The sequence below is a fragment of the Sinocyclocheilus grahami genome, unplaced genomic scaffold (assembly GCF_001515645.1).
Source record: "Sinocyclocheilus grahami isolate Dianchi unplaced genomic scaffold, SAMN03320097.WGS_v1.1 scaffold344.1, whole genome shotgun sequence".
NCBI lineage: Eukaryota > Metazoa > Chordata > Actinopteri > Cypriniformes > Cyprinidae > Sinocyclocheilus > Sinocyclocheilus grahami.
The window spans coordinates 3,032,023-3,041,932 of NW_015505523.1; the positions used below are offsets into that span (position 1 = coordinate 3,032,023).

Consider the following 9,910-nt stretch of genomic DNA (forward strand, 5'->3'; position numbering starts at 1 on the left):
ATAGACGATGCCATCTTCCATCGCCGATGGCTGACAGACATCACGATGTTAAGCTGACATTGTAAATCCCCCCATCCCCCCTCCACCTTGTCTCCCACAATCCGCCGCATCCCAGTTCCGTGTTCGGAAAGGAAATTAAGTGTACTACGGAAACCCTAAAGGGAATAAATAGCCTACGAGATGGGTGAATAAAAAAAATATTTCAATACTTTTTCTCGCAATTATATCGTTGGGTAAGTAAAGGTGACTGTATATAAATTGCAGGCATCAAGGAGCCGCTATTAAAACCGCTTTCGATTGCGCGCTCTCATTTTACTTTCACTTTCATTTTTAAGATTCGCGATCACAAGGACTCTATACTATGGAGCGGCAGTACTTACCACACATTTGACGAGATTAGATGTTTGTCATTGGTGCTCAGGATCTGCAAATCATTCACCATCGTCCTATCAGACATTTCTCCTTACTCTGTGTATGTGGTAAGTGAACTTTAATGTACTGTAATGCAACAGGCTACCGCTAGCAAGCGGCTAACCTTTTAGTGGCTCCGTATAATGCGTTATTTGTTTCACCCTTCAGGCACACCCCTAACCCCGCCCCCTGATGTCATCGTCCATCACAATGTTTCACTGTAGACATCGTCCGATGCCAATTTGGTAGACATCGCCCAACCCTATTAATAACGTCTTTTATAATGCACTCGCCATACTACAAGTGCTATTTAACTTTGTCCCGCTAGCTTTTTGTGGAATATGCAACACATAGGTGAAGATGTACAGGAGGAAATACAGCTCAAGACAAACAAATTTCAGTTTACTGATACTGCAAATATACTGCGACATCATATTACTACGTAAAGCAATATGAAAGATTTCATAACTCATTTGATGTCAGCTGTTTTTAAAAACAAGAGGCTGCCATGCCACGTTCTGCTTCGAAACGAAATTTAGTAGTGGTGTAGTCGCATAGCAAAGTAGTTTTTTTGATTGTAGTCAATTTTAATAAACCATGCCGTCCTTTGTATATTAGCCAAGTGTTTAAAAAGAATAACGTCATCGTTTTGGGATATGGATTATGTGAATGGGAGGTTATGGGTACTATATATGCTGAACTGAACCAACAGTGCGTCTAAATCAGGGTAAACGGGGAGTTTTTTCCTCCTGTAGGCCACTACTGTAGTTTGATTTTTGCTGTAATAGTTTTTCAGACGGCGTGGGACACTCTGATATCGTCCTCGATTCTTCAGATGACACTGGCCTGCTTGTGAATGATTGGGAGTAATTCATTTGGAAAGACATTTTTAGTCATTCAGAAGAAAGCTCATATTCTGTATTACAATCCTTAATTTGTGCACGGACGCAGCCGGACAGTCGCAGGTTCATTCTGTGATATTCAAACTGAAAGCCTCTGTGGTGCAGAGCAACATTTAAATGCAAATTGGAAAGCCTCACGATTTGGGCTCATCCCGAGCCGTCGCTTCGAGACTCTTCGTTTGGTTGTTTTAGGATGTGTTTGCGTGATCTCCTCATAGTTGTTTGTTTGCAGACGCTTGTCTGGTATTATATGCAATCATACTCCGTTCAGAGTGCTACAACTCCTCTACCTTTTATTTATTCTACACACGTGAAAACAGGAGGAAGAAAAGCCAGTTGCCATTTTGGCCTCTTTACCAATTTAAGTACTAAAAATGAAAAGCACTGTTGTACAGAGTTAGGCCTGGGAGGTGACGCCACATCTTCAGGGTGATTTTCACTGTATGCTGTTCGCAGCAATGATTGTATGAGCGCTCTGAAAGGGGTTCGCTGCAGATACCCGCCACAGACGCAGAGGGAAAGAATCTTCCAAGGTTGATATTTATAATATTTTCAGCTCAACATTAGGATTAATCTGGGTCTGCAGATTCTTTTAGTGCAGGATACTGAGGGGACGTGTTTTGGGTGATCATATGAGTTTCTGTTGCTCATTTTGTGCTCATGGCATGAGTTTAGGTTTTGGTTTTCCATATAGACTATGAAGCTTGGCCTCAGGTTTGGTATTGAAATAAAGCAATTCATTTGGGAGATTATGAAATGTCTGTTTTGTATTGAATTGTTTTTTAGATTTATCCTTTTGTGATTAAAGTACTAACTTTAAGACATATGAAAGCCAGTGGATGTTATATTGTTCATTTTCACTCAATATAGTATTGCAGATTTCAGGCACTAATATGTTTTTATCACTGCAAAACTTTCTCTATTTTTTCTTAAAATTATGCCAGTTAAGGGAATTTATGGGATATTAACTTGGTTTAATTTTTTTGATTCAATCTATATGCATTTATCAAAACTGAAAAATGCTTCTTTTTTTTCTTTTATACACAAGAAGTTATTGTCTCTCCTAAGTGGTTACTGGGATGTCATGGACTGTGTACATAACCATGAATGAGTGGGTCCATTCAAAGACCGCTGTAAAATATGTCAATGTTTGTGTCAATAATAACTAATATAATGATGATATTACAGTAGTGTTTTCATAATGGTAAGCATTATATGAAGCCATTTCGTCTGTCAGACTTGGAACATAACATATGATTGAGAGATAAATTAAATTCATGGCTAGGTGTTTTTTGTGTGTCTGTGTATATTTATGTAAATGAGCAAGCAATACCAGAATTTACCTAAATGTTTGTTTTCACATTTTTCTGTATATTGATATACTGTAAATCAAACCTCAACAGTAACACTAGTGATAACAGTCAATAGTAATAATAAGAACAAAACAATATTTGTATTCCAAAATGTTGTATTTAAAAGATTAAAATCTATTTTTTACTCAATTTGCGGATGTTTATTAATATTATTGTTCTGGTATTTGTGTGGGTTGAAGTCAAATGATTGTAAATGTCTGTGCTTTTTTTGTTTGTTTCCTTTTTGTAAAGCTCAGTGGTTCTGCAGTAGTAACTATTTCAACACTTAGTTCATATTGAATCACTGTGAAGAGAAAGCAAACACTAGAAAGCCACAGGAAAATAGAGGTATTTTAAAATATTGTCAGTGTCAATTTGTTTTGTAATAAATTAACACGCGTCATCACTTGTCATTGGATTTCTATGTCATTTTGTCATGATCCTGTCTGTTCTTTCATGTGGTTGAAAACAAATTGTTCATATTTAGGCTTATCTAACCGCAAAATAGTGAATGAACATTATTTTTTATTAAGTGTCTGGTCCATTCCATTGTTTTCGTGTTGTAGGCAAAGCTGGATATGGTGCTGGCCTTTTATGTATATTTATGTAATTTTAGCGATTTTATAGATACATTTAGTACTATTACACAGATAAAACAATATCACTTATCTTTAAATAAGACGGAGAAGTAGTGCAAACTCATAGTACTGGTCTGGTCAGCCTTTTTTTTGTTTTGTTTTTTGGGAGTAACGCCACTTTAAATCATTGTGCCACCTGCATTAAACGTGTGTGCGTGCTACTGCCCCCATGTGGTTATAAGTTGTATAGCGCCACACGCGTGAACACGACCAGCGTGAATACAGCGCCACCATAAGGCCGTTTAGGGTTCAGAATCGTTGTCTATACATTATTAGGCCTGTTTTAATTGAGCAAGTTGATGTAAAAAGATTTAATTAAGCTTATATAATTTACTGCATATGAAGCAACGCTGTAGATGAGTGATTCTGAGTCAACAAGTAATCTCTTATAATGCTTTTTAGCGCTGACATTGTGTAGGCCTATATTTAAATGATATAAATGGTTAATGTAAATATGTGACCATGGACCACAAAAGCAGTCATAAGGGTCAATTTTATGAAATTGCGATTTATACATCATATAATAAATAAGCTTTCCATTGATTTCCTTTGTATGGATTGTTAGGATAGGACAATATTTGGCTGAGATACAAATATTTGAAAATATGGAATCGGTGCAAAAAAAATCTAAATATTGAGAAATATATATCAGCCTTTAAAGCTGTTCAAATGAAGTTCTTAGCGATGCATATTCCTAATCAAAATTACGTTTTGATATATATACGGTAGGAAGTTTACAAAATATCTTCATGGAACATGATCTTTACTTAATATCCTAATGATTTTTGGCATAAAAGAAAAATCGATCATTTTGACCCATACAGTGTATTTTTGGCTATTGCTACCAATATATCCGTGTGACTTATGATTGGTTTTGTGATCCAGGGTCACATATAAACACATTTTGATGCTTCCCATTCACGTCAATCACATTCTATTATTCAGTCAGTAATATAATATTATAAGGATGATGATTTTTTAAATAATTTTTTCGTTTATTATTATTGCTTTATTTTTATTGTGTTATTGTGTTCCTCAGACCTTGGAAATTAAAAAGAAATCAAATGTAACAAATCTTTCAGGACACATAAATTGGTAAACAGGTAAATGCAAAAAATCCTGTGGGGAAATATTACAGAAGACCAGGTAAGAAATAAATAATTATAAATATTCCCATGACATATGATATATTCTGAAATATGTCAAGTCATTATTCACATTGTTTGGCTACAGAAAATATTTTGTGTTATAAGTTGCCCCATATTGGGCATATTTCCTAACTGAGTGTTCTCTATGACATCAGAAATCATTTTAGGAATAAGCCTATATAATTATTTCCACCATGATTAATTGGAGTTCATATTGTATTAAAGATGTCAAAATAGTAATACATTAATCTCTCTGATTTAGACAGATACTTCATTTAATGAGTAATTCTCCCCCATAATTATCACTGGTGTCCACTGCTAACAATTTCAAATTCTGGGCTCTTTGCCTGTATATTGGTCTATGCTCACTAATTAAAAGTTGCATTTAAAAATGATAATTATCTCCCCTTGATCTGAGGGCAGATACAGTCATCCCCCATTTACTATATACTTGCTACAGCCTTGCAGACATATTTCATGAAAACTTTATTCTGTCTGTCAATATTTGTAATATTCAGTTTGTAGGTGAGATATAGTATCATTAAAAAATGTGTCTCAAGGTTGTGCGTCATCCTTGCCGTTAAATTTTCCCCTTTATAATTGCATAACTCAAAACACAAAGAAAAAAACCCATTTGTCGCAATTACACCATCATTTTTCCAGGAACTAAACTCTTCAAGGACAAATTAAACACCCGTTCATTTTTAATCACATTGTCTGTTACCATAATTTTTTTAAAATAGTAAACAACTTATAATCAAAAAAATAATACATTCACATTTATTAAAATATCAGCATGAACTATCTTCTTAAAAAAGCACACTAGTTTAATTTGACCTTGATCTTAAGGCTTGTAATGCAAATGCAGAAATTGTAAAACACCAAAAACTTACCTGTTACTATCTGAAGGCATGATCAAATCTCAGTATGTTTAAAATGTGCTAGTAACTCTTAAGCCTTTTTTGTCTGATAGGCTGGAATGTTACAGAAACGTACCTTTCACCCGTTTTACAGAATACTGAAGAAAACATTCTGTCATCTACAGCAAAGGCAAGCAAGAGAAAACGACATAATTCAGCTGGACAGACAGTGAGGGTGGAGTCATTTTTGGTTTCGCATTAACAGTTAATTACTGTCCCAATACCAGTATATTATCTTTATTGGTGTAATAAAGTGAATTAGTGGCTGCTTTGAGGAGAATCCTTCAGTGGAGGGGCGGGAGTGGATGAGTGCTGAGCTGCTGCTATATAAACCCATGATTTCCACTACACTTCTACAGAAAGCCGTCCGTGCCTCCCTTTGCATTAGACTGCTGCACTCCACTCGCAACACCAGCATGCCGATCCAGGTAAGAGCTGCAGCAGGACATCCAGACACAGGACCGGAGTTGGCATTGCACATGACCTTGGCGCACTGTTTTCTCCGGTCGCTGATTAAAATAAACGCTTCTAGATTACTGTGGCGGCGATGAGTGTTTTAATCCGCGCATTTCATAACGGTAGCGCACCGCAGTAAAGATAGTTTGTGGTTTGATATTCAGATTTATTTGGGCTATAAATACGCAGCGCGCTGTCATAGACATGCGAATAATACCGAATGTCATTCTCCATGATTTGTGAATTCAGGTGACGCTGTCCTTCGGGCTGAAATCTGTTTTTTATAATGCCATTAGCGCCAAAAGTTGGACACTTAGAGGAATGAAACCGGTGTCATATTCACCAGCTTGATCTGTGAATTTTTTCACAGCAAAGCTCTTGTCCGTAAACCGCTTGGTAAGTCCGCTAGTAAGGAATGTGAAAGAAAGGCGTTCTTCATGTTTAACGTCTATTACCAATAAACATGTAGACTGCTGGAAGACAAAAACATTGTTTTAGGTCGAGCTCGATTTGTGAAAACGTTCACAGTTCAGTTTGGGTCAGCTGACCCTTCCCTGGGTCACTAACATCACTATTCTGATCTGTGAAAACTTTCACAATTCACTACGGGTCCGCTGACCCTTCCCTGGGTCACTGACATCACTATTTTGACCTGTGAAAACTTTCATAGTTCACTACGGGTCAGCTGACCCTTCCTTGGGTCACTGACATCACTATTCACTAAACTAAGGAGAAATGCAGTTGTTTTATTGCATTTAAGATTCATACAACAACAACATTATCAAGAAAACAAAACAAAAATCATAAAGCAGACACATAGGCTACATTAGCAAACTTATTTGTAATACAGCCACACTCTAACATACTTTGAGAATTAGTAGTTATGGGAATTATGCATGACCAAACTTGACAAAAGAAAGAAAATAAATACTATTTTATATTAGCCTAGGCTATAATTAATAAGTAGCCCTGTACATAATCTAAAACACTAAACAATCTCATTCCCCTGACTCCATTTTAAACTGTGCAGTTTATCAGCCATTGAAGTTATTGTTAAAAATGATCAAGCATTTTTTTGGGTCATGGTAAATAAGAGTTTATGAGGTTACTACAAATCATCCTTTAGTCCTGAACTAGCAAAGCTATATAATTTCAAAAAAATTGATTTACACTGGTTTCAATTTCACTGTAATAGCAGCAGCTGCAGTTACCAGAACCTGGCCATAAAAGATATGGTAGCAACATTTTAATATTTATGGATTCAAATTAAATGTACAGTAAGAAATGTATATTTAATGAACTCATTTACTGTTAATATACCACTAACCCTAACCCTAAGTACTAAAATGTATTATGCTCCTTTACTGGCAACCACCATAAAAACACAGGGGGTAAAGAGAAAACAAAATTATGAATCAAAGTTCATCACAGGTAGGTGTAACATATAAGATGACCTATTCTTTTTCACTTCCAAGAACTGTAAATGCCCTTTTTTCATGATGTATAGGAAGGGAACTTGCTGTTAACCAATAAACAGGTCTAGCATTGTTTTTACAGTCCTTTACCATTCAAATGAGAATCACTCGAATGTTTATTGCAAGAGAATTGCACAAATTGCACAATTCCTCCAAACTGTCCCAAATTTTAGTAAGCAGGTTTACAAAAATCCATGTTAAAATAATATAATATTTGGTTTGACACTAGGGTCAACGAACAACATTTGCTGAAGAAGAATTAAGTTCAAATGAAATATGAGTCACGAGTTCTCAAGCATTAAGGCATAAGCCTTAAAATTATAAGGTTTTTACGATCACAAGAATCATTCAGTCAGGTGTCCAATTTTATTTATTTTTTTATCTCTGAAATTAGTTTATTGGAACAGCTTTTGTCATCAGAGCTCTTTGTGTTTGTGTTCCTAATAAATAATGGATTAAGAAATGAAGCTGTTTGATCAGTTTTATGTTTTATGCTGCATTATTCATGCTCGTCTTTTTAATTTTCTTCAGGTTGGTCAACATCTTCCAGATGTACTGGTGCAGGAGGGAGACCCGGGGAACAGCATCTCAATGGCTGAACTTTTCAGGGGCAAAAAAGGAGTGCTTTTTTGGTGTGCCAGGAGCATTCACACCTGGATGTTCAAAGGTACCAACATTTTTGTGAAGAAGAAAAAAAACATTAAACAAAAATACATTGTTAACCTCAACCATATCTAAGGGTTCGGCTAAATCATTCTCTCTACAACATTAAAATATCAGAAAATGTGCTCAGAACATCAGTAACTATTTTAACGTGAATAGTACTATAAGCATTTTATGAATGGCCAGGGGCCTCATTTATAAAATACTGCGTAGAAAGAATCCTAAATTAGATTTTACGATCATTTCTCAAAGTGCGTACGTGTGATTCATAGAACTCACTTACGCTCAGAAAACGTGCGTACGCCTCTCTTTTAGATGTGAGATCTATAAATTGCAATGATCTTGAAACTGTGCGCAGCTGAACAGTTTCAGATCTCCGCACTGTAAACAATGTCTAATTAATGTCCTTGACTTATAAAAGAGCACCTGACAATGTCCAAATCTTTTACAAGCGGCAAGAATGGCTCATATTTCCAAAAACCTGCAGCACTCGGGCAAACAAAAGTGCGTACGCCTGCTCAGACCCTGACGTGGCGCTAAGCTCTTTTCCACGTCAAAGACCGTTTTTATACATATGAACGTTGCCGTGGATTTTTGCGTACGCACACTCTACGATCAAATCTGTGCGTACGCACGTTTTATAAATGAGGCCCCAGACCTAAACTGCAACATTCAAGTTGTCCCTGAAAAAGTCTGAAGACCCTTACATAAGTTTATGGAAGAAGTGCAATAAAACTAATATGTATAATAACATAAGTTAGTCTTGAATAAACCTCTCGTCATCTATGTAACAGTGTCTTGTTTGTCTTTATCCACTTGTGTTTTCTTAGACTCATCTCCCAGGATTCATACAGATGGCTGGGGATCTGAGGGCCAGAGGTGTGGATGAGATCGCATGTGTGTCTGTTAATGATGTGTTTGTTATGTCCGCCTGGGGAAAAGAGAACGGAGCAGACGGCAAGGTGGGAAAACTCTCCGCCCTTAATTAACCTGCCTTTTACTAAAACGGTCTAATTCGTCTCTTTAAGGATTTAGAACGACAGACAGACTGGAATGATCTATCGAGTCATTATATGGCTGATTTATTATAGGTGCGGATGCTGGCTGATCCCACAGGAGCATTCACAAAGGTTACACTTGCTTCTGAATCACCTTCATGCATTGAAATCAGGAAATTTCACAGGATTAAATGCTATTTTACTTAATGCAGTACCTTTTCTCTATACAGGCTGTGGATCTCTTCCTGAACAATGATCACTTGATCCAGGTGCTTGGAAATTTGAGGTCTCAAAGGTGAGATGACTGTCCCTCAAGTCATTATTTTGCATAATTTTATACATTTTTCCCCCCCAAAAAATATGGGATAATTTCTTCTCCACAGAATGTGAAGATGATAGCTAGTCAAATAAGTGTATAATTTAATCGAACTTTCATTTTCATGTGGAACTGACACTTTCACTTCTCAATTGCCTGTGCTGATCCTGGTTGTGTGTATGTGCAGGTATGCCATGCTGATTGAAGATGGAGTGGTCAGGAAGCTCAATGTCGAGCCTGATGGGACAGGCCTGACCTGCAGCTTAGCCCCAAACTTTCTCAGTGAGATTTAAGTTACTGAGTGTAACCAGTTTACAATGTACACTGCGTCACCCTTTTGTCATAGATCCAATTATCATTCCAAAAACAGGGCAATGGAAATTCCCAACAATGAATAAACACTATTGCATATGCTGTGGGGAAACCCATGTGAGGAACCAACTTGTTTACTTGGAGCAATAATTCATTGTTTCCTATTATGTTTGGAAAAATGCACAAGTTTGGCTGTATTGCGCACAAATCTCAGTTTCTTTTGGTTATGTGTATAACCTACTGTATATAGTGGTTACCCAAGCAGCAATAAACCTTTTCCTCATAACTGCATCCAATTTGGTGTGAGTTTTGATGCATT

At 36.6% G+C, this 9,910-nt stretch overlaps 1 pseudogene; it reads left to right on the plus strand.

Annotated features, from left to right (window-relative positions):
- The first annotated feature begins 5,642 nt into the window (after nucleotides 1-5,642).
- On the plus strand, nucleotides 5,643-9,882 carry LOC107548231 (peroxiredoxin-5, mitochondrial-like; annotated as a pseudogene).
- The last annotated feature ends 28 nt before the right edge of the window (nucleotides 9,883-9,910 follow it).